Source organism: Pleurodeles waltl, chromosome 4_2 (genome assembly GCF_031143425.1).
Source record: "Pleurodeles waltl isolate 20211129_DDA chromosome 4_2, aPleWal1.hap1.20221129, whole genome shotgun sequence".
Taxonomy (NCBI): Eukaryota; Metazoa; Chordata; class Amphibia; order Caudata; family Salamandridae; genus Pleurodeles; species Pleurodeles waltl.
This window is the reverse complement of record NC_090443.1, coordinates 486,637,543-486,664,056: the sequence shown is the minus strand read 5'-3', so window position 1 is coordinate 486,664,056 and position 26,514 is coordinate 486,637,543.

Here is a 26,514-nt window from a genome sequence, read left to right as displayed (position 1 = left end):
GACCCAGTGGCACTCTATAACGTGAAGCTGCTTTTGTGAAAAACAGCTTTCTTGATTGTCACATGTTGTTCTCTTCGAGGCACATTAGTAAGCACCAAACCCTATGGATCCCTGAACCATAAGCTTCTTTGTAGACATAGGTCACATCCTTCCTTTGTTACAAGGCGTTCACCGAATTTCAACTAAATGAAGAGACTTTTCTCCAGTGCCCGTGCCCAAAGCTCTGCTCAGAATCTTTTAAGCGTGGGTGAACCGAATACCGAGGCTGGGTACTCTTGCATCTACCTCATGGCTCTCCCAGCCATTATCAGACACTCCCTGCCTCCTTATCTCACTTGTGCAGGTTCCTGCTTTCACCCATTGCAACAATATTTTTGTCTTTCGTTTCCTTCTATCCTCTCTTGCTCACGGTCGATGTCTGATAAGACAAAATAAGTGCTAGTCCACAAAAATGAGGGTTGGTGGGCCCTCTGGGAACCACCAGCTCAAATTAAGCACTCCTTTTCTCTGCTTTAGAGGCTCTCACACTTCCTTAGAGGAAGAGAAATGCCATAGTGCTGATGTTAGGTACCTCCAGTCATGCGACCAGTTTTTCATCAATACCTACTACCCAGGCCAAAGTTGCTACCTCTTCCAGTGGACATCTCTTCGATTGAATGTTTATACATATTTAAACAGAGACGGGTTGGCATATTTTCTGTTTTTTTTTCTGTCAAAGAGATATACAGGACTGCACTGTCAGCCAACATCGGATGGCCAGTGCAGTCCTTTCCCCTATTTTTGGCTCACGTAGCGAAATCTGTCCACAGACTGGGAATAAAAGAGACGCAGGAAATGGGAAAACACGTCTTTCATGATGACTCATTATCTTCTGGTTCATAGGGTCTATTCCAAACACCAACAACATAGCAGGACTATTTGTCAAGCACACTTTTACCCCAATGGATTTCCTTTGCTCTAATTGACAGATGTGTACTCAAATCGCTTGTGTTCACTGTGTAGACCTCTGGAGAATAAAGGTCTGAGCAGATCCATCTGAATTCGAACCTATGACCAGTAGGTCAATCCCATATTTCTATTGTGGATGCAGTAGCCGACTGAGGAATCAGTCTCGGTCTTTGTGTTGAAATCACCAAGCCCGGCAACGTTTATCCAACCTTGTGAATTATTGCAAATAAATGTAACCTATCACTTTAGAACAGTTGCTTCAGTTGCAATCCCCACAGTTCATTGGTTTGATACTTGAATGTTAAGACATGGCGTGCTGTCCACCTGGGAACAGATTTGGACCCTAATAATGAGGGTCTTTTCATAATGAAATCCACGCATTTTGGGAATTTTCCTTTGAAATACAATGGGTCTCCAGAACTGGATAACGCTCCAACACTGGGTACAGCTGTACGTTGCTACAAACAATAGGATAGAGAGAACCACGGCACATCCAAAAATTCCAAATGTTTTCCTTTATTCTTCTTTAGTATATCCAATGAACAAAGATCCGTTACAATGTTCCTTGTAAAATTAGTCTTTGGTATATCCAATGTACAAAGATCGTAAACAATATGCAAACAGCCGACACGTGTTTCGTCGTAACAACGACTTTCTCAAGGCTGTAAAACAATATATTAGAATACAATAATGAGGCACTAGTTCGAATGTCTCATGTGATATCCCAAACCTCACCCAAAATGTGATTAGACCAGTTCATATGGCCAAAAACATAGCCTAAGAAACTCACTTACATATGTGCAGCTAGTAATATTATGGAACCAGGTGAGTTACCAGATAGTAATTTGGTGCTCCCTATATTACTGAAAACAGATAGTCATAATTAATATTATATAAAAAGAAGATGAATATGTTTGTACCACCATAGAGTGCACAGAATAGATGAATACATACCAGTGACCTTAGTAAAAAACATCCCAAGAAGAGACTGACATTCAAAAACATAGACATACCTTGTTGATATAATATCTGTGTCAAATCAAGTCAATAGTATTGTATTCAAAGTGATGATTCTTTTCCCATGCAGGAAATGTTTGTGTTAAATTCACGGGTACACCTTAAGGCTATAACAAAGGTTGTACCTCGACCATGATAAGTCGAACTATGAAAAAAAAAGTAGTAGACCTGAGTACCAGGCACACACAGTAGATTGTATGGGTCATAATGTTGTAAACTATGAAATTCTAAATATATGAAGCGTGCCACTTAGTAAGGAAAGGAATAGGGGCCAGTTATAAAGTTCTGTGTTGACTACATAAACGAGTATGGCTAGCTTGTCAATATGTGCGTTATATGAAATCTATTTCACATGATTATATGCCCAAAGTCCACGTTAAAAGGTGCAAAGAAACTAATTATATAGCAAAGAGCATATCAAAGTATCTGCTCATGATTGGGCTAAATCCCGCATGTGTTATGTTAGAGAATTATATTGGGCTCCTAAGTCAAAACGTCAGTGTTGACTGTCTCAGCACACATATAATGGCTGTGTCAAACGTACATAACCAACACTGTCCGATGTTGGTAAAAGGCTGGGAAAAGGGAGAGGCGCGCTATTTTCCGAGGGTTCATTATAAATTGTAATGCGATAGTGGAAAGGGGAACAACATGTTGATCCCGACCAATGCCGTATAGTTACGCTCGACTCTCGACAGTGTGGCGAAATAGCAAACAGCGTTATGCTAAGGGTTCATTATACATTGTTAGACGGCAACGAAAGCTACTGTCAAAGTTTATAATTTACCGTAATGTGACCTTACCTAAGGAGTCGTCCGTGTGAGCTCAAGTGTATCTCCGAGTACGTCAAACGTTCGTACTGGCTCACACGGACTTTATAAGCTTGTCAAAAAAGATGGAAGTGAAAGAAAGACAAGCTTCCTCAGATTTGAAGTTCCTGGTGGCGGCCATCTTGTAGTATCCATAAATATAAATATAAAGTCGGAAGAAATATCGCGATGAATAGTATGCTATCAAAAAGGTACATCTAAGGCGTGTCTGCCAAATAAGAAGATAAGTAGACCCAAAAAGAACAACACCAATTGTGAACCATATTCCTATCAAGAAGTTAATACTCTAATTTAGATCCATCACATAATATAAATAAATCATAGAGGAGATTAATTATAGAACAATATTACAGTATAAGTTACTGACATATTGTAATGCATACATTAATAAGTATTAACACAGTAAGTCCTGGTCAAGAGTATCAAGGATCCCATGTTGCACATGTTGGTATGTTCTTGTGCATTAATGAAATAACCCAGTGCCATCACAAGAAGACGTATAGGTCTTTTTCTTTATTTAATCCTTCCTCCACCGCTCGAAGCTTAATTATCCATCTGCTTTCCATTTGTCTGAGTAGCAGGGTCTTATTACCACCCCTTAGGCATCCGCCCATCTTTCCCACCAATCTTTGCCTGTTCAGGACTTCTCCAAACTAAGCAACATTCTGGAAAGATTTGCACTCAGGACAAGTAAAATTTAGTCTTGCCCTGCCAAACAAATGATCAAGAAAATTTGTTTTAATAAATATAATTAGAATTTCAACAAAAGATCAGTAATTTATTACATAGTATACTTCAAAAGATTTAAAATAATGTTGCTTTAAAACACTTTAAACTAAAAAATACAATACCCAAAATAAATATGCAAATACATTTAATAATTTAATTCTCATATTTTACATTTGAAAATATTTTTCTTAATTAACATTTAATATTTCCAATTTTGGTAAAAAAAATAACATTATGTTTAATTAAAATGCTTTACAGTGCTTCGATAAACTTGAAAAAATAAAATAAAGATGTATATGTTTTAAAACACTGCCCACCTAAAACTCCAAACAAACCCCATAACCTGAAACAAACAAGCCAAAATATTTTTTCAAATAATTCAAACATATCAAATAATGTAGAACATTTAAACACATTAAAAAAAACATTATTATAAAACACTTCTCATTAAAAACATCTATAAATCCCAACAGTCCAAAATCTCAGAATGTCCAGCCCTGTATAGTTACCAGCTTAGTGGACTGTGATCCCATACAAAATACCATAAAGGGACATAGAAAGTTGATCAATGCTTCCAGCCTACTAAAAAACATAATTTGTGTGCCTGTCTCACATGTCTTCATGCATCATACTGCAAGCACTGCTTGCTTTAACACACAGCGGTCATCATGCCAAAATGAAACTTTTCCAACATAGGAACATATATCTATTTCACAGCACAAAGGGCCACATGTTTGAAGCTTTTATCAGGTCGCAAATGGCCCGATTCACAGAATCAGTCTGTTTTCAAACGCTCATTTTGATGTACAAGCTTCAAACTGCAATGCTACAGAATCGCAATTTGGGTTTATAATTCCTTATTTGGAACGACCGTGTTTAGAGTATCCCTTCCAAATACCACATTGTAGGGTTATGTGTTGATGTTTTGTGACTGTGTTACAGTTTTTTAAGAAAAGCAGAATGCATATTTAAGAAAAGAAGACTCCTTTATTTGTAAGCAGTCAGGATCATGGTGGTCTGCTGATCCCAGCAGGCCATCATCCCTGAGATTGCTATAAATTCTAATGAGTTGCAAACAGTGACCTACCTCATTAATATTCATGAGGTAGACCCATTAGACTTTGCTATTTTAAAATGTGGGCCCTCGTGTATCATGGCAATTTACGGTCGGCAAGGCTCCGATTTGTAAAATCAGAGCCTTTCCCACCACAAAAAGGATTTTTTAAATTCACCAAACACAATTAAAAAATCTGTAATATGTTACTGAATATTACCGAATCGCAAATCGGGTTTGGGAATAGAAACCAAATTGTAAAGAAGAATGTTAAGGGTGTCCCTTCCAAATACTGATTTCTTTAGGGATGTGTTAATGTTTTGGGACCGAAATCTGGTTGCAAAACAAATATTTTATCACTTCCTCAAAGAAGGTGTTAAGCTATTCCAAAATAGGAAGTGGTTCTCAAGGACTCCTTCCCCTTTGTTAATGTTCACAATAAAAAAAATTGTGAATAAGCAGTGGTCCATCAGACCACTGCCTGCTCATTAAAAAAACTTTCTGTAAATTATTTTATACACATCCCCTTTTCATTTGAGGAAACCAGGCTGCATAAAAAAAAAAAAATCTTTATGTAAAAACAATCATAGACATGGTGTTCTTTTGACCCCAGCAGGCCACTAAACCTGTCATTGCAGTCAGTCATATTGGGCTTTAATGTTCGACCTGCCTCGAACTGCGAAGAACAACTAGGAATAAGTATTTTGAGAACCAACATATTAATACATAAGGTTCCCAAAATACCTAGGGTAGGTCGCTCCCCCTGCCGCTGCAGCTCCTCCAAGTTCCCGAGTTCCTGTGTTCCTGAGACCCACCTAACTGTAAGTACCCCCCTCCTCCCAGCCCCTCGCCCTGCCCCGCGCCACTCACCTTCTCTCCTGCTCCTGCTTCTTTTCCTCCTCTCTGTCTCTTCCTCCTCGCCCCCCCTCTGCAATCTTCTTCTGTGTTCTTCTGTTCTTCTCTTCTGTTCTTCCCTTCTGTTCTTCTGTGTTCTTCCGGTCTTCTGTGTTCTTCTTCTCTGTTCTTCTCGGTGCTTCTGTGCTCTTCTTCGCGGTTCTTCTGTGTTCTTCTGTGTTCTTCTGTGTTCTTCTCTGTTCTTCTCTGTTCTTCTGTTCTTCTGTTCTTCTGTTCTTCTGTTCTTCTGTTCTTCCGGTCTTCTGTTCTTCTGTCTTCTGTTCTTCTGTCTTCTGTTCTCCTGTCTTCGGCTCTTCTACCTCCTCCGTCTTCTTCCCCCGAGCCTGCCCTCCTGCTCCTTCCTCATCCCCCTCCCTCACTCGCCTCCCCCTCTCTCACCCCTAGCTAACCCGTTCGCTATCTACCTCCCTCACTCCTCCTATCTTCCTATCTCTCTAGCTCCCTATCTCACTATCTAACTCCCCCACTCTCCACCTCCTCCTACCTACATATCTGTCTATCTACCTATTTCCCTATCTATCGACTTCTCTATCTATTTTCTCTATCTATTTCTCTATCTCTCCCCCCTCCCGCCACCCCCTCTACTACCTATCTCCCTATCCTCTCACTCTACCTCTCTCCCTCACCCACCTCTACAACCCCCCCTCCCCTATCTTCACAACCCTACTCCTATCTCTCTCCCTAATCTCCAAACCTCCTAACACTCACCCTCCTCCACCCTAAACCCCCTCCCCCAGCTCCTCTCACTCTACCTGTCCCCCCCCTCCCTCGCGCTTTCCCGCCGCGACCTCCTGCACACCCCCGCCCCCCAGCTCCCATTCGCCCCCAGCTGACCCCTCCCCCCCCCTCCTACCTCTTATGGCGGCCGCTGCGCGACAGTGGTAGCGACCCTTGACCCAAGGGTAGGTCGCTCCCCCTGCCGCTGCAGCTCCTCCAAGTTCCCGAGTTCCTGTGTTCCTGAGACCCACCTAACTGTAAGTACCCCCCTCCTCCCAGCCCCTCGCCCTGCCCCGCGCCACTCACCTTCTCTCCTGCTCCTGCTTCTTTTCCTCCTCTCTGTCTCTTCCTCCTCGCCCCCCCTCTGCAATCTTCTTCTGTGTTCTTCTGTTCTTCTCTTCTGTTCTTCCCTTCTGTTCTTCTGTGTTCTTCCGGTCTTCTGTGTTCTTCTTCTCTGTTCTTCTCGGTGCTTCTGTGCTCTTCTTCGCGGTTCTTCTGTGTTCTTCTGTGTTCTTCTCTGTTCTTCTCTGTTCTTCTGTTCTTCTGTTCTTCTGTTCTTCTGTTCTTCTGTTCTTCTGTTCTTCCGGTCTTCTGTTCTTCTGTCTTCTGTTCTTCTGTCTTCTGTTCTCCTGTCTTCGGCTCTTCTACCTCCTCCGTCTTCTTCCCCCGAGCCTGCCCTCCTGCTCCTTCCTCATCCCCCTCCCTCACTCGCCTCCCCCTCTCTCACCCCTAGCTAACCCGTTCGCTATCTACCTCCCTCACTCCTCCTATCTTCCTATCTCTCTAGCTCCCTATCTCACTATCTAACTCCCCCACTCTCCACCTCCTCCTACCTACCTATCTGTCTATCTACCTATTTCCCTATCTATCGACTTCTCTATCTATTTTCTCTATCTATTTCTCTATCTCTCCCCCCCTCCCGCCACCCCCTCTACTACCTATCTCCCTATCCTCTCACTCTACCTCTCTCCCTCACCCACCTCTACAACCCCCCCTCCCCTATCTTCACAACCCTACTCCTATATCTCTCCCTAATCTCCAAACCTCCTAACACTCACCCTCCTCCACCCTAAACCCCCTCCCCCAGCTCCTCTCACTCTACCTGTCCCCCCCCTCCCTCGCGCTTTCCCGCCGCGACCTCCTGCACACCCCCGCCCCCCAGCTCCCATTCGCCCCCAGCTGACCCCTCCCCCCCCCTCCTACCTCTTATGGCGGCCGCTGCGCGACAGTGGTAGCGACCCTTGACCCAAGGGTAGGTCGCTCCCCCTGCCGCTGCAGCTCCTCCAAGTTCCCGAGTTCCTGTGTTCCTGAGACCCACCTAACTGTAAGTACCCCCCTCCTCCCAGCCCCTCGCCCTGCCCCGCGCCACTCACCTTCTCTCCTGCTCCTGCTTCTTTTCCTCCTCTCTGTCTCTTCCTCCTCGCCCCCCCTCTGCAATCTTCTTCTGTGTTCTTCTGTTCTTCTCTTCTGTTCTTCCCTTCTGTTCTTCTGTGTTCTTCCGGTCTTCTGTGTTCTTCTTCTCTGTTCTTCTCGGTGCTTCTGTGCTCTTCTTCGCGGTTCTTCTGTGTTCTTCTGTGTTCTTCTGTGTTCTTCTGTGTTCTTCTCTGTTCTTCTGTTCTTCTGTTCTTCTGTTCTTCTGTTCTTCTGTTCTTCTGTTCTTCTGTTCTTCCGGTCTTCTGTTCTTCTGTCTTCTGTTCTTCTGTCTTCTGTTCTCCTGTCTTCGGCTCTTCTACCTCCTCCGTCTTCTTCCCCCGAGCCTGCCCTCCTGCTCCTTCCTCATCCCCCTCCCTCACTCGCCTCCCCCTCTCTCACCCCTAGCTAACCAGTTCGCTATCTACCTCCCTCACTCCTCCTATCTTCCTATCTCTCTAGCTCCCTATCTCACTATCTAACTCCCCCACTCTCCACCTCCTCCTACCTACCTATCTGTCTATCTACCTATTTCCCTATCTATCGACTTCTCTATCTATTTTCTCTATCTATTTCTCTATCTCTCCCCCCCTCCCGCCACCCCCTCTACTACCTATCTCCCTATCCTCTCACTCTACCTCTCTCCCTCACCCACCTCTACAACCCCCCCTCCCCTATCTTCACAACCCTACTCCTATCTCTCTCCCTAATCTCCAAACCTCCTAACACTCACCCTCCTCCACCCTAAACCCCCTCCCCCAGCTCCTCTCACTCTACCTGTCCCCCCCCTCCCTCGCGCTTTCCCGCCGCGACCTCCTGCACACCCCCGCCCCCCAGCTCCCATTCGCCCCCAGCTGACCCCTCCCCCCCCCTCCTACCTCTTATGGCGGCCGCTGCGCGACAGTGGTAGCGACCCTTGACCCAAGGGTAGGTCGCTCCCCCTGCCGCTGCAGCTCCTCCAAGTTCCCGAGTTCCTGTGTTCCTGAGACCCACCTAACTGTAAGTACCCCCCTCCTCCCAGCCCCTCGCCCTGCCCAGCGCCACTCACCTTCTCTCCTGCTCCTGCTTCTTTTCCTCCTCTCTGTCTCTTCCTCCTCGCCCCCCCTCTGCAATCTTCTTCTGTGTTCTTCTGTTCTTCTCTTCTGTTCTTCCCTTCTGTTCTTCTGTGTTCTTCCGGTCTTCTGTGTTCTTCTTCTCTGTTCTTCTCGGTGCTTCTGTGCTCTTCTTCGCGGTTCTTCTGTGTTCCTCTGTGTTCTTCTGTGTTCTTCTCTGTTCTTCTCTGTTCTTCTGTTCTTCTGTTCTTCTGTTCTTCTGTTCTTCTGTTCTTCTGTTCTTCTGTTCTTCCGGTCTTCTGTTCTTCTGTCTTCTGTTCTTCTGTCTTCTGTTCTCCTGTCTTCGGCTCTTCTACCTCCTCCGTCTTCTTCCCCCGAGCCTGCCCTCCTGCTCCTTCCTCATCCCCCTCCCTCACTCGCCTCCCCCTCTCTCACCCCTAGCTAACCCGTTCGCTATCTACCTCCCTCACTCCTCCTATCTTCCTATCTCTCTAGCTCCCTATCTCACTATCTAACTCCCCCACTCTCCACCTCCTCCTACCTACCTATCTGTCTATCTACCTATTTCCCTATCTATCGACTTCTCTATCTATTTTCTCTATCTATTTCTCTATCTCTCCCCCCCTCCCGCCACCCCCTCTACTACCTATCTCCCTATCCTCTCACTCTACCTCTCTCCCTCACCCACCTCTACAATCCCCCACCCCTATCTTCACAACCCTACTCCTATCTCTCTCCCTAATCTCCAAACCTCCTAACACTCACCCTCCTCCACCCTAAACCCCCTCCCCCAGCTCCTCTCACTCTACCTGTCCCCCCCCTCCCTCGCGCTTTCCCGCCGCGACCTCCTGCACACCCCCGCCCCCCAGCTCCCATTCGCCCCCAGCTGACCCCTCCCCCCCCCCTCCTACCTCTTATGGCGGCCGCTGCGCGACTGCGCAGCGGGCGCGCCGGAGGCGCGCCAGAGGCAAGCCCGTCTGCGCCCGTCCGCGCCTGGCCCGCGCCCAGCGCCACGACCCCTGGTCCCCAGCTCCCCCAAGCCCCGCTGATCCGCTACGACCCCACCACCCTCCACGCCCTCAACCCAGGGCGCTCCAAAACCTGCTTCCTAGCTCACCCCAAACGCACCCATGGACCCTTCGCCTGCAACTCCTGCAAACGCATCTTCCACCACGCAACTACCACGACCACAAGCCCACGCGCCATCAACCACCTCAAGTGCATCCTGATCAACGCTCGTTCCGTCCACAAGCACGCCGTTGAACTTTGGGACCTACTGGACTCCACAGCCCCGGACGTCGCCTTCATCACGGAGACATGGATGAACGCCTCCTCTGCTCCAGACATCGCTACCCGCCATCCCCGAAGGCTACAAGATCTCCAGAAAAGACCGCACCAACCAAGTAGGAGGAGGTGTCGCCATCATCTTCAAAGACTCCATCAGCGTCACCACCTCCACCGAAGACCCCCCCTCGCCGCTGAACACCTGCATTTTCAGATTCGCACCGACCCAAGGACCACCCTCAGAGGATCCCTCGTCTACCGTCCTCCCGGACCTCGCGCCTCTTTCAGCGACGCCATCGCCGACTTCATCTCCCCGCACGCCCTCGCCTCACCGGACTACATCCTCCTGGGCGACCTCAACTTCCATCTGGAACAAAACAACGACCCCAACACCACCACCCTACTCGACAACCTCGCCAACCTCGGCCTCAAACAACTGGTGAACACCGCCACCCACATCGCCGGACACACGCTCGACCCTATCTTCTCCGCCAGCAAACACGTCTTCTTCAGCCACACCTCTGCCCTACACTGGACAGACCACAGCTGCGTCCACTTCACATTCCGACGCGAGACCTCCCACCTCCGCACTCAACCCATCCCTCATCGACAGTGGAACAAGATCCCTGAAGAGCAACTCTCCTCCGCTCTCGCCGCCAACCAACCCACCCTCACCACCGACCCCAACGTCGCAGCTCTCAACCTCACAAACTGGATCTCCAACTGCGCTGACAACCTTGCTCCCCTCAAACGCACGCATCGACAGACCAACACCAAAAAACCTCTCTGGTTCTCTGACACCCTCAAAGAATCAAAGAAAACTTGTTGTGCCCTTGAGAAGGCCTGGCGCAAGGACCACACCGCTGACAACATGACCGCCCTCAAGAACGCTACACGCGAACACCACCACCTGATCCGCACTGCCAAAAGGAACTTTTTCACCGACAGACTAGACAAAAACAGCCACAACAGCAGAGAACTCTTCAGCATCGTCAAAGAGTTCTCCAACCCCAGCGCCAGCGCCAACGCCGTCACGCCCTCACAGGATTTGTGCGAATCCCTCGCCACTTTCTTCCATCGCAAGATCAGCGACCTCCACGACAGCTTCGGACACCAGACCCAACCATACACCACTGAACCCGCTTCCCCGGACATCACCCTCAACAACTGGACCCACATCAACACGGAAGAAACCAAATCCATCATGAACTCTATCCACTCCGGCGCCCCTTCGGACCCCTGCCCGCACTTCATCTTTAACAAAGCCGACGACATCATCGCCCCGCACCTCCAGACCGTCATCAACTCTTCTTTTTCTTCTGCTACCTTCCCCGAATGCTGGAAGCACGCTGAAGTCAACGCCCTACTAAAGAAACCTACGGCTGACCCAAGCGACCTGAAAAACTTCCGCCCCATCTCTCTTCTACCTTTCCCAGCCAAGGTAATAGAAAAGACCGTCAACAAACAGCTGTCCACCTTCCTGGAAGACAACAACCTGCTCGACCCTTCACAAACCGGATTCCGAACCAACCACAGCACGGAAACCGCCCTCATCTCAGTCACAGACGACATCAGAACCCTGATGGACAACGGTGAAACAGTCGCCCTCATTCTCCTCGACCTCTCGGCTGCCTTTGACACCGTCTGTCACCGCACCCTAATCACCCGCCTACGCTCCACCGGGATCCAAGGCCAGGCCCTGGACTGGATCGCCTCCTTCCTCGCTAACCGCTCCCAAAGAGTTTACCTCCCTCCGTTTCGCTCAGAACCCACCAAGATCATCTGCGGCGTACCTCAAGGCTCATCGCTCAGCCCGACACTCTTCAATGTCTACATGAGCCCCCTCGCCGACATCGTACGCAAGCACGACATCATCATCACCTCCTACGCCGACGACACCCAACTTGTACTCTCCCTCACCAAGGACCCCGCCAGCGCCAAGACCAACCTACAAGAGGGTATGAAGGACGTCGCAGATTGGATGAGGCTCAGCCGCCTAAAGCTGAACTCTGAAAAAATGGAAGTCCTCATCCTCGGCAACACCCCGTCCGCCTGGGACGACTCCTGGTGGCCCACGGCCCTCGGCACCGCACCGACCCCCGCAGACCACGCCCGCAACCTCGGCTTCATCTTGGACCCTCTTCTCACCATGACCAAGCAAGTCAACGCCGTGTCCTCCGCCTGCTTCCTCACTCTCCGCATGCTCCGTAAGATCTTCCGCTGGATCCCCGCCGACACCAGAAAAACCGTGACCCACGCCCTCGTCACGAGCCGCCTGGACTACGGCAACACCCTCTACGCCGGGACCACAGCCAAACTCCAAAACCGCCTGCAACGCATCCAAAACGCCTCGGCCCGCCTCATCCTCGACGTACCCCGCAACAGCCACATCTCCGCACACCTGAGACACCTGCATTGGCTCCCAGTCAGCAAAAGGATCACCTTCCGTCTTCTCACCCACGCACACAAAGCCCTCCACAACAAGGGACCGGAATACCTCAACAGACGCCTCAGCTTCTACGTCCCCACCCGCCCCCTCCGCTCCGCTGGCCTCGCACTTGCTGCCGTCCCTCGCACCCGCCGCTCCACGGCGGGTGGGAGATCTTTCTCCTTCCTGGCGGCCAAGACCTGGAACTCCCTCCCCACCAGCCTCAGGATCACCCAGGACCACTCCGCTTTCCGGAGACTCCTAAAGACTTGGCTGTTCGAGCAGCGATAACCCCCCCTTTCCCCCCTAGCGCCTTGAGACCCGCACGGGTGAGTAGCGCGCTTTATAAATGTTAATGATTTGATTTGATTTGATTGATTCATTAGAAGCCGGTGAGAAAATTGCGACCACTTCTAACAAATCCATTTTGTACATTTAATTTAAGGAATCACAAATTGCGACTCATTATTTGTTGTAATTTACAATTCGTTAAATGGAATCGTTGTACATGAGGGCCTTAAAGTTTAGTACATTAAAGCTAGCAATTACTAAACAGCTATTTTGTAAAAATAGTTTGGAAAAAATATAATCGTACATCTGGCAAAAGAGTTCTTGGTGGCACGCGAATTACGGGCATTGGAGTCTGCTGAGGAGGAGCATTGATCGTGTTTTCCACCTGGTGGCAGTGCCGTCCCACACATAGAGCACAATCTTGCTAAATTAAAGCCGAGTCCTATACAATACATTAGGGTCAGACATTCGAGCCTCAGTTTAAAGCTTTTAGATAAAACAATAATTTCTTCAACAGACGAGACAAGTTGTTTTCTAATCTGCAACTTTTTACCACCGATGTAGGGAGCCATCCGGCCACTGCACAAAAATGTTGCCACCACGCATCCCGAGGGCCCAGCGCGGCCCGCGTGAATAAATAAAGGCGCCTGCGCCGCTCGAAGGCAGAGCACAGTTACTTGTGTCCAGTTCCGTGTGTCATGCGCCCCAGGGGGTCTAGTTTGTGGTCAGCCACAACCACGAAATAGTCAATCTCGATTGTTTAAAAAGACCGCTTCTGATTTGTAAATTATAATTCCTAACTGCAGATTTACAATATATTAGCATGTGGTTTAGAACAGAAGTAATTTCTACATGGCTGAATTTGTAGGATTCTCCAGCACACCCCTGCTTGCTTTTACTTCCAAATATGGCTGATCACTTATTATTACGTTTTTATAAAAGTAGCATCTGCTAATGATTTAAAAACATGTTTTTTCTGCGTGATTTGTGTGCTAGGGATTAGCGTTGACCATCCTAGGCTATGTGTGCATTTCAGATGCTATCAAGCAGTAATGTAAATGGCTTCCCGCCCCTTGGAAGAAACCAGTTTGAGCAAAGATTGGAGCATCCGAGGGATGTGAAATACTTTTCCTTGATCTCTTCGTGCTATCACAACGAAAAGGCAGAAAGTACATTGTATTATTATACATATCTATATAGTGCTTACTACCTCTCTGTGGGCGATGCAGGCCTTGCCTACAAGGGTGGCATGCTACACTGTGAGCGGCTTGAATTTGGAAGGGTGTTGTCTTCTTTTTGATCCTGTATGAGAAGTGCTTCCATGTTGTGCATGATAACCATCGAGGTGTGCTTATTTTGGGATGCAGTGCTTAGTAGTTTCTGGGCAAAGACGTATGTCAGAGATGTGCACATTTTACTATTTTAAGTAAGCTGACAGCTTTGAGAAGCTCTGAAGGTCCCTTTTGATATAACAAACAAAGCGCGCCAAGGGAAAACGACGCGCACTCAGCTGGTGCGAGGCAGAGAGGCTGGCCGAGCCCTCGATTAACTTTATGAACAAAAATTGAATGCCGCGCACTCCGTTCAGCTCAACAGGAATTTGTCAAGTTTATTCGATGCAAGAAAAGAAAACAACCCGTTTCGAGTTTACAGTCTTTTTCCTGGTTTCATAGTCCTTCCTCTTTTATCGCTATTTATAGTACTTTGTTCCCAAAGTCATTATAATGCATTATGGTCTAGATAGTTTTTTATGTATAATATATGATGTACAATTACCCTAAAAAATTATTAAAAAACTCCAATAATTAGAGAATGCATTGGGATTAGAAATGTCCAATCAATCAATTACATGAATTAATAACCCATGAATTTTTGACATTTGGAAACTTGGCAACAAAAATAAAAAAAGGGGAAAAAATATATTTTATACTAATAATTAATTATAATTGCTTTTGAGGATTAGCCACAATGGTTATTACACAAAATAGTTTTACCCACATAAACAGAAAAATTGTATCAAATTATCATTTTAACATTTATCTAATTAAACTGTTCAAATTTTATAAAGACATCATTAAAATTATAATTATAATTGCAGATTTTCAAAATGTAAAGATGAACATAAAGCTCTTCATCGTTATTCAATCCCAAAGGGCTCTTAGTCCTCATTAAAATAATATATTTGGATTCAAGTTGTCTAAGTTTTTTTTACTCTATCTCCACCTCTCTCATGTTTAGGAATGTGGTCTATTCCATAATATCGTAGCATTTTCCAACCCTCCAGAGTCCAACACTTTCCCCAGTGCTGCTTACCTAGGAGTTGGAATAACAAATCAGTGTGGCCCAGAATCCAACATGTTCCCCAATATGGCTTTATTTGAAGTGCCAAAAATTAATGTGACCCTGTTGTTCTCCAGAGTGCAACACTTTTCCCAATATTGGTCAGTTTGGAGTGGAACTAGATAATTTGATGTCCTCAGATTCCAATTATTTTCCCAATTTTGGTTTGTTGGGAATGGAAATAGTAAACCTGCCTCTCCCTGAATCCAACACTTGCCTCAAAGTTGCTTAGTATGGCGTGCGAATAGTAAATCTGAACCCTCCAGAGTCCACCATTTTTTCAATGTTTTTGTGGAGGGAGCAACAAATATGATACCTGACCCTCAAAAATATGTCATTAAAAATTGACATTTATTTAAAATATTCTTTTGTATATTTAGGAGAAATTATTTTATCCTTTTAGAATGTTAGAAAACATATGTGCTAGGATATTTTTTGTGTTTCATGTCTTTTGTTGTTTTAAAAATTGCCTTTTTCTTAATTGATCTATTTTATGTAATACAATAAAAGTAAGATATTTGTAAAATAGTTTTATTTTAAAATATATATTTTAATAGACAATTACAAGATACATTTAATCAAAATATAGTAAATATAGTTTTAAAAATGTGCAATTTTTCGAATTTAAAATGAGTTTTAATTAGGTTTTAAATAGATTTATCAATATTTTTAGCTACATTTAACCTATATTCTGTTTTGTAAATTTTCTTTAATGTTATTGTCAATTTCAAACCTCTCTCTTTTTGTAAATATGTTTTTTGTTTAAGCTATTTTTTTTTACTTTAGCTATGTTTTTATTGCAATATTTTGGTTTCAAGATTTTTGGTATTTTAATTATAAGTGTAGGACTGAAGTTAGTTTTGAAAACTAAATTTTGACATCCATATTTTTGAAGGTTGATATCCAGTAGTACAATCCTGGGACTATCTGGTTACTATAATCTTTTGATGTTTGCATATTTTTTCAATATAAAATAATACAATCTTTAGTAATTCAAGTATTTGTTTGTTGTCTACTTTTTTGTTTATTTTTTGCAAATTACTGTTTTATTCTTTGAAATTTAAATTATACAAATTGCTTGCAACATCCAGTAGTGTTTCAGTGGAGGTCCTCAGGTGTGAAAAGGTTAGGAACTACTGTTATACATTATATAAAAATATTTTAATTTACATAGAATTTTCATATTCTTAATTCATTTTATAAAATATATATTTTTTAGTATAATTTGTAGGTTGTTGGGATTGGTAGAGTTTTAGGTGGAAATTGTTTTAAAATAATGTTTTGTTTAAATGTTGTAAATTATTTTGATATGTTTAAATAGTTAAAACATATTTGGTTTGCTTGTTTCAGGTTGTTGGATGGGCTTGATGGCAGTTTTGCATTGACAGTGTTTTAAAATGTATATTTCTTTTTTAATTATGGAATATTTTAAGACATTTAATTTAAAAATGAAAATTCTTAAGATTATTTTTAATTTTCAAAACACTTTAAAATGTAAAAAAATCTGAATTAAATTACTGATTGGGTATATATGTTAGGTTATATATGTTTTACATTTTTATTTTAATCTAAGGTATTTTATTTACATTTTAATTCTAGTTATCTAAAGAGGTATATGTCTGTAATTTTAGCAAGATATCAAGAAGCAATCATAGTATGTAGCTCGTTGAGGACCAGCAGTGATCAATTTCAGTTCCTCCTCTGACCACTGGTGTGTGGCAGATCTCTTCAGTTTTTCCATGCCTGTTTACTTGGTGATGAGTGTTTTTTGCTGTGAACTGGTGCAATACTGGAAGATGGACAGGACCCACTGGGGTTCGATTTTGTATGAGTTTAATAGAGTCAAGGAGTATAAAGGAGTTAAAATGCAGGGTGTTTGAACTGCTGTCTGCTCACTTATCCTTGAGTGTTATGATATTAGTAGGACCAGAAGAGTTATATATGAATTGACTTCACTATATAATTCACTGGATTCACATAGGTCAGACCTTTATAAATTACCTGGACATAGAACATTGTGTCTTGGCTGAGGTGTTTCTTATCTGTGGATTGTAGACTATAGATTGTGTTTGAATGAGTGATTATTATTCTGGGTTCTATTCCAGAGCTATGGATGATGTGCTTATCTTGGAAAAAGACATGTTTTTTAGATCTCTTCTGAAGTGTAAATGCTTCTGAATGCCTCAATCTTGGCAAAAAGTGAGTTACAGAGATTGGCAGTTTTACTTAGAAAGCAATGCCTCCTATGTAGTTCTAATGGTAAGGTGGTGTCCTATTTTATTTGTACTGCTTCAAGTTAACTATCAGGTTTAGTGTAATTTTCCTTGGGTGGATGTGGACGATGCAGAGTGCATTGACCACTTCTGGTCTAGCTACGGGTAGTCAACGGAGTGATTGCTGGACTGAATTATTTATTTTATTTTTAAAACAATAATGTTAATTTGTATTTCGAATATAACATTTTATTCATATTGCGTTTTACATAAATAAATATTTTTATTACTCAGTAAATTATAAATGTTATTTACAAATAATTATGTTATATTTACGTTTTCTTACAGTACTAAAAGATAGTTAAATGCAGTCTGTTATTTTTTAAAATATTTAATCAATAGTTTTTATAATTATTATTTGTTTTTTAATATGAAATTATTTTGATATAGTGTTACAACTTTTATGTTTTTCAAGTTTGTATGTTTTTATTGGAATTAGAAAGACAGTTTAGTTTGGAGTGGAAATAGTGCATCTGACTCCTTCAGTGCCCAACACTTTCCCCAAGATGGTTTAAGTTGGAGTAAGAATTGTAAATCTGACCTCTTTAGTGTCCAACACCTTCCGAAGATGGTTTAGTTAGGAGTGTGAGTAGTAGGTTAGTCCCCTTTAGTGTCCAACACCTTTCTCATGATGATTTAGAGGGTCATTATGACTTTGGTGGTCCCACAGTGGGACTGCCAAAGCTGCAGGGAGGACGCTGCTGTCATGCCGGCGGCACCCCCCCATCATTATACAATGTTTCTGCTGGGCTAACCGGTGGGAACATTGTATTATGCTGTTCCCACCAGGCTGACCGGCGGGAAGAGTGCTACTGTATTGGTCTCAGCTCCCTTAAGGGAGCTGAGGCCAATACCGTAGCACAAAAGCACCCTTGGAAAGTGCAGTCAGTGGGCAAATACGGTAGCAGAAAAGAACCCTTGGAAAGTGCAGTCATTGGTCATTGTGAGGGTTTTGGGCAGGGGAGGCACCTGCACTGCCTATTCCATAGGCAGTGCAGGGCCCCCTGTAGCTCCCTGTACTGTGTTTCACCCAGCCTTTTCATGGCAGGGTCCCCACCATGAAAAGGCCGGCAGAAACTGAATTTGTGATCAGTATGGTGACGCTGAAGTCAGCACCGCTATGGCTGACCACGACTCCGACTACCGTCAGCCCGTCCGGGACCATGTTTCTTGTAGGGACGGCGGCCTTCAGGTGGTCCCGCCTACCTGGATTGTAATGTGGCAGTCAGACTGCCTGGAGTGAGTTGGCCCAACCTTCACCCCAACGCTGGCGGTCTCATGACCACCAGCCTCATAATCAGGTCTTTTGTTTGGAGTAGGAATAGTGAATGTTTTATTTTAGGCTTGATTTGACTTACTGACGGTTCTATTCTCAGCTGTTGGTGGCGTTCTCTTTTGTAGGATTTCTAGGCATAATATAGGGTGGGTGGTTCAGCGTAATGTGCCTTGGAAGATGTTGTGCTATCCAAAACTGCTTTGTTTGTTTTGGATTGTTGGACTATTGTGTTGTCCATGAGATTTGGAACTTGGGTTGGTATCTGTGGCCAGAATGGTGTGTAGCGTCTTCACCAGCCCGGTACCTGCTGAATGACTAGGCCACACACAGAGCTGTAAAGCGCACTTTTATATTCCTCTGCATGTACCCGTAAACTCCAACATTCAAAACCAAGGTTTCATTACATTCTATTCTAATGATTATGACACACTGATACTGAGCCTTAGGGAGTCAGAAAGGTTCTATTCTAAATCATACAAGACACTACGGGAGTCATTCCAAGTCTGGTGGTCTCATTACCGCCATGTTGGCCGGTGGAGAAGACCGCCAAATTATGACCCGTGCGGTATTCACTACAGAATATATCCAAACAACCGCTGGCACCACCAGTGTGGTCAGCTCGTCACAGACGGCGGTAGCCACCTTCAGGCCGACGGACACCATGTTCCCACCAGACACATTGCGAGGGTGCACACTGCCAAGGTTTCCACTGTGATCACACCACCAGGGAAACCCTGGCGGAAACCAACTCTATTAAAGGAGACCCACCTTCTGGAACACATACCTGTCTGGAGTTGCCATGGAACCTGAACTGTACGCCTTCCTACTGCTCCTGCTTGCCCAATGACTCCCGAACCAGCGACAATGACAACAACCGTGAGTACACACCTACCTGACACTGTAGGTAAAAGGCAAAGTACCCATGCACACACAACATACAGATCCGGGATGGGTGGCAAGGGTGACAAACACATATTACCTCACACTGATACGCACATTCACACACAGACACACACGCACACAGATAAAAATGCACACAACAGCCATCACACACTTACAAAACCACAACCGCAACATCTCAAACGCATCGCCAAGCAACCACAATGCACACCTCCATCTGACACTACATACATACCACATGTAACAACACATGACAACCAAAACACACATTCACACAGCCATGGACTGCAGCATACATCATACCATGCAAACACACCATGCAATGGTTCTGATATACCAATCACCACACACACGCACACACACAATATGGGCACACAACACTACCAATAACACACATGAACACAAAAAATACACACAATAGCAACCTACATGCATTTACCATACACAAACAAGTCCAACACACAATACACAGCCATTACAGCGGTACAAATGCTAGGGCCACCCCCACACATGCTGCCCAGACTCAACTGCTAGCACAACCAACACACACAACAGTCACTCACACACAAACCAAAGCAGACAAGACCAAAACAGCCATGTGGAAAGAAAGGCAGGACAAATATGCGACCATGGAACCAACAACTTGTTTGCAAGATATATTGGAAAAATAAATATGCAGATAAATAACTATGTACAGTATAAAAGGGCATAGGTCAGTCCAAACAAAAATGTGCAAAATGCACATATGGCACATCTGTATGTCCCTACATGACTCCTGACTGCTAAATGACCTTCACAGGATAGGGGCATCAAGGGGGCAGGCAGGCACCTCAGGGATTGGGGAGGCTTTGGGCTTTGGTTTGGGAGGGGGGGTCTTTGGCCTTGGGCTTGGAAGGAGGGTTCAGGGGGAGGTTTAGGGGAGGGCTGGGAACACTTGGGAGGCGTCGACTTCTTGGCAGGGGGAGGGGCATGGTTACTAGCAGGGTGGCAGAGGAGGACTTGGAGGTCGAAGGGCTGGATGTGGGGAGGGACACATACCATTTGGGGTATCACAGGGTGGGAGAGGAGTCGGGAAAAGGGATTAACTCAGAGATGAACACCTTTTTAGACACATGGGGACGGTCATGGCAAAAGGGTTTCAGAGTGGAGGGAGTGGTTGTAGGAGGTGTCTTGGTGGATGTCTTGGGTGCATGTTTGTGCAAGGTATGCTTGTGGGTGCTGGGTGTCTGTTGGGTGGGTGAGTGTGGGTGTTTGTGTGTCTTGGGAGGAGTGGGAAGGAGGTGCTGGGAGATGCCATGGTGGATAGGTGTCTGTCTGTTGGGGAGGTATCTGCAGGTATGGATGATGTGCTGCATGTGGGTGTGTCGGTGGTTGTGCTGTCTGCAGATGTGGTGACTGGAGTGGATGTCTGCAGGTCTGCTATTGTGCTGACTGGGGGTAGGATTGGAGTAGTGGCTGTATCGGTGAATGTTGGTGTGGTGACTGCAGGTGTGTCCGGTGTGGTGTCTGTGAAGGTGGGGTGGTAGGGGGAGTCTGTTCAGGTAGTGGATGTTTGTGTGTCTGCAGGTGGGTGTTGTTTGTGTGCATGCAGGTGGCGGGTCTTGTGCTGTTTGTGTCTGTCAGCTATAGCCTTGGATGTTGAGGTGGGTCCATGTTTGTCTGTCTGTGTGCTTTGGCTGGGGCGGGGAAGAGGGGTATGGCATTGGGAAGAGGTAGGTGGAAGGGGGACGGAAGATAAAGGGTGACTGGCTGCCATCAGTGTGGAGGCCAGAGCCTGAGAGAATCTCTGTAGATCAGCCAGTGCACTGTGAATGCTCTCAAGGAATGCATTACTCTGTTGGACGTGAGTTGCCAGTCCCTGGATGGCATTCACGATTGTCGACTGACCCATAGAGATCAACCTCAGGAGGTCATTAGCCTGACACTGAGGGCAGCAAGGCAGACTGGGGCAGGGGCAGAGGTACCTGCGGCGAAGGAGATGCCCACACTCTTGGGAGAACGGGCATGGACATCTGGTTGGGGAACTTTAGGGAGGGCGGTGTTAGTAAGGGGGGTGGGGGACTTAGATGGTGGTCCTAGAAGGGTCCACCACTGCCAGGGAGTGTCCACTTGAGGAGGATTCAGAAGATGATGTTGAAGACCTGGTCTCCTCGTGGCACTCGCCTCACCCTCCATGCCACTTGGTCCCTCGCTGTCACTGGTAGCAGCACTCCTGGTCCCGTGGCCTGCAGCATCCCCACTTGCCTGTACCCTGTCTCTTTCACCTGCCGATGCTGATGCACACAAATAGAAAGAGAGAGGGAGGTGGGAGAGATAGTGAGAGGGAGAGACAGGGTTAACATATTCCTCACATACACACATGTAAACATGCACATCTGGAGGTAAGCACCTCCAGGATAGGCTATCTCTGGAGGCAATACGCATATCCTACATCATGTCACAACATGTCACTACTAGCCACCCCTGTATGCCAACACTCAAACCCACATCAAAATCAAAGTAAGTTAGCACAACTGGAGTGTAATCCACATGATCACCAGCAAAGCCATGTCTGCATGCACATCATGCCCTGGCTGAAGTACAAATGGCTACCTGAATCCTGATCATACCTCTCCATCACCTATTGGAAGAGCAGGTGACTGAACAAAACACATCAGGCCTGTACCGTAACTACACCTGATCAGGCCTTGTCCATTTGTAATGTCCCTTGATAATGAAGACTACTTCACTCGCAGACCTGTCACATAACATGGCTGACCTAACACTCTGTAAAGAAATGCCGATATCGATCAAATAACTGACGTATCCACTACAAGTTGAACTCCCACACAGGTGACATCTGATGTGTAGAATACATGTCTGGGGTACAAGCATTTGATTAGTCTGACCCTATCACAGAGGAATATCTGCAGATACCAAACACATACATACCCCAACTATTCATACATATAGGTGCATCTACAATGTCCTACTTAGCACCCATGACACATCCATAGTCAATCACTGAGTGCAGTGTCACAACTAATGAACTTCAGGAAGACACATATTACATCATAGGCAACATACCAATCCACCTGACATGCAATTACAGTAGTTCGACTTCACAACATGATCAAACCACCATCACTCACACCATTTCTGACATTTGATTACCAGGACCTAAGCCCTTAACAACACACATGTCGGACGGAAATGACATGTACATTGACCTACATGACTGCCATTGCACTTACAACATATCCCACTACTACATAGTGCTGCTTCAGGAATGATGATACAACTAAAAATTTATATCACATCTCATAAGTCACACAAAACCTTATCCTGTCCAAATTACACACATCATGTAGGCCAAGGGTAGCAGTCATTGCCCCACTTCATCAGATGTGCCTGCAAGTAATCATTGAGACATGATGTAGGCAGGAAATAAGCTAAGTTGTACTGTAATTGGTAGGGCATTGGCACACATGGCATTTACATGGCATTTTTATCAAAGATGAGATCTGCCTGGGCACTTACCACCTCTAGAACAGTTCCATTGGGTTGAAGGTAAAATTCCCACAGGTCAAGCACATGGAAATGATTGATGAGTCCAATTTAAACAAATATGGCATCCAAATCATATTGTCGTACTGTTGCCACCTTCACATACCCCATTGATTGAAGATGAACAGACAGTGGGGATACAACTACCAAGCCATAAGTACAGTCCTACACAGGTCATATCAGTGGTGTAAATGAAATGGTTGCCTCACATAGAGTCTATACCTGTACCAGTACTAGATGTCTATTGTCCCTGTACCAAAAATGAGAGTCAGCCAGTTGCAAATACAGGTGATCAATACAGATGGCAGTGGACAGACAACTTGGAGCCAGTAATGTCCATATGCTAATGGATGGACCCGGTCATACTCAATGGGTAGGGTGATACACAAGCTCACATTCATAGAATTGGCAGGATGGAGTCACGCATATGGCATAGTCATTTGACCATCTCCACATGCAGACATGGAGATGTAATGACCCAGGAGATGTAAATCTACTCATAGCAAACCATATACTCCTGCACCAGTAGACTTGCCCGAATCAACGTCACACGCAACCCCTATCACACACGACTATGGCACAGGACTCACCTGCTCCTCTCGTGCCCCATTTAGCTGTTCAAACAGGGGTAGGACCTCCTCCACCAGCTTGTCCAGCTCTTCCGGTATGAAGGCAGGGGCCCTATCACCTGCAGGATGTGGCATGATGGCTCCCAGACGCAGTACACAGCAGCTCACATCGTGGAGGTCTTTCTAGCAACAGTGTCAGGAGTCAAGTGGGCAAGGCTGCAGAAAATGGTGGTCACGGCCGCCACGTACAGAACCGTCATCGCCATTGGCCCCAGTCCTCCACAGGCAGCAATGATAATCAATGACAAGTTGCACAGCGACCGCCTACCGCCATAACGACTTCCGCCGGCAGACTTAGGTCACTTCCAACTGTCCACTACAGCAGGACAGGTGCCTGCCATTTTGTGCACATATAATTGATAGATGTGCCTAAATAAGTGTGCCATAAACATGCTTGCCCAAATGGCGGTGTAACCCTATGTTGTGCCATCACGGTAGTGCTTCAATTTGTGACATTCTTGTTGCAATGATGTGATGTGGCTTTATAATAGTTGATAGCCATATGAAGATACTCGGAGGCACATAGGCGAGGGTTATATATTGGTGGATTCATATACATATTGTTTGATCAGTGCAGGACAGCTCAGTCAACCACACATGTTCCAATGACACATGTGAAACATGCCCCATACGAATGACATGTAAGCCAGTGTGCAGTAATGAGAGTGTCCAATGCGCATAAGCATGGTCATTATTTTATATGCCAGCAGTGCAGCGCATCCCCGACAGTGTTAGGTGTGTGTTAATGTAACATGTGCTGCTTGCATGTGCCTACTGCTTTACTCAAGGTACATTCTCTCTTCTCAACCTAGATATCCTGCCATGAGGAGACTGAGAAAACCACCAGTGTACCGTCCACTAATTGACCTTGCAGCCATGGAGGGCAGCCATGTAATCCAGACATATCATCTGAATCGTCAGACCGTCATGGATCTATGTACACAGTTGGAGCCAGATCTTTTGCCAGCCATACGCAATCCCTATTGCATCCCTCCCATAATACAAGTCTTGTCAGTGCTACACATTCTTGCCAGTGTTGCCTGTCTTCAGTCTGGTGTTGAAGGATGTACTGTGTGCTTTGTTAAGGCACCTGGACAGCTACATCCCCCAACGCGTGGACTTGGCCTATGTGAAGGCAGATTTTTAGGATATGGGACACAATCCCCATGTGGTAGGGGCTATTGATGGCACCCATGTAGCCCTGGTCTCTCCCAGTGCCAAAAAGCAGGTGTATGGGAACAGGAAGAACTACCACTCCATAAATGTTCAGGTGGTGTGTCTGGCAGACCACTACATCTCACAAGTCACTGCCAAGTTTCCAAGATCTGTGCATGACTCCTATATTTTGAGGAATAGCAATGTCCCACACATGTTAGCACGACTACACACAGAGAGGGCCTTGCTCCTTGGTATGTATGCATATTAAGCTGTTTCACTGCTATGGCACCTGTCATCACCTTCCGCCCAGTAGCTGCACCTGTTATTTCACTGGTCCTACAATTGAGCACATAGGTGACTCTGGCTATTCAAACCTTCCTTCGCTGTTGACACCAGTGAGGTACCCTGCCAAGGAAGGAAAACTCCATTTCAACGAGGCCCACAGGAGGGCAAGGAGTGTAATCGAGCAAACAGTTGGCCTACTGAAGGCCAGATTCAGGTGTCTGGACCAATCTGGAGGTTCCCTCCTCTTCTCGCCCCAAAAGGTATGCAAAATCATCGTTGCCTGCTGCATGCTCCACAATCTAGCCCTGAGACATCAGATACCATTGCTAGCTGATGAGGGTGAGGCAGCTGGACAAGTGGCTGGAAATACTGAAATGGCAAGTGACGAGGAGCCAGAGGAAGAAGGTGTAGCTGACTCTAATATTGAGCTTATCAATCAGTACTTCCAGTGACATACAGGTATGTTGAGTGGGGTTTTTCTAGTCTTGTATGTCCACAATCATTGATGACAATAATCCTCCTGACGTGATTCATCAGTGGGGGTGCAATGTGGTCCTATGCCTATGTGTGGGTTGTGGAAGCTGGCTGATGGAATGTAAGGTGCAAAGTAAAAATGGTTCAGCTCCAACATGTTTTCTCATTGCAGTTTCGTACATTCACTTCTCAAATGGACAGACCAGTATTGAGCTATGTGTCCTGCATTTACCTGTTTTCATGTCATTCCACCCACTGACTGTGGTATTTAAATCTGTGCCTCTGCTCCATATGGCTTGAGGCATTTATAGACGTTAGCCATTGGTAAATAATTACAGAAATGAGGGTTGTACATGAGAGATGGCCGGTAACGTGATTTGTGTGAATATTCTGTAACTGGTGATGTATAGGTAATATCTGGGGGCCCCGACTTAGGAGGTATACTACAGTGGGCACGACATCTATGACCTACATATGTGCTTTGTGTGGCACCATGCCTTCCATCCTGATGGTGCTCTCTGTCATGCTCTTTTTGCAGGTTGCCATACTGACTATACTCTTGTGTGGGCCTGAATTTCAACCTCTCTGACATCTGTCCTGTAATTTGTCTCCTACTGAGGGTGCCCCCCTCTGCTGTCCATTAAACTGCCTGTGTGATGCAAGGGGGAATTACCAGACCACAGTTGGCAAGCATGACAATTGTTGATGTCTTATAAAAGACACATGTACAGTAGCTGTGTTAAATGGCGTTTATTGTGCATATCATGATTATGAAAGGCAAAATAAAAATGCTTCAATTGTCCAAAAGGTGATGAGTGAGGTCATGGTAGATTAAATCATCAGAGTAGCTGTCACAGCAGTTGGTTGCACAGGTCCAGTGTCCATGTGCCATTGAAAAATGGAGTAATGTCTCTGAACAGACAACAGGGTGTCTCAGTGGCACACAAGGGAGACAAAT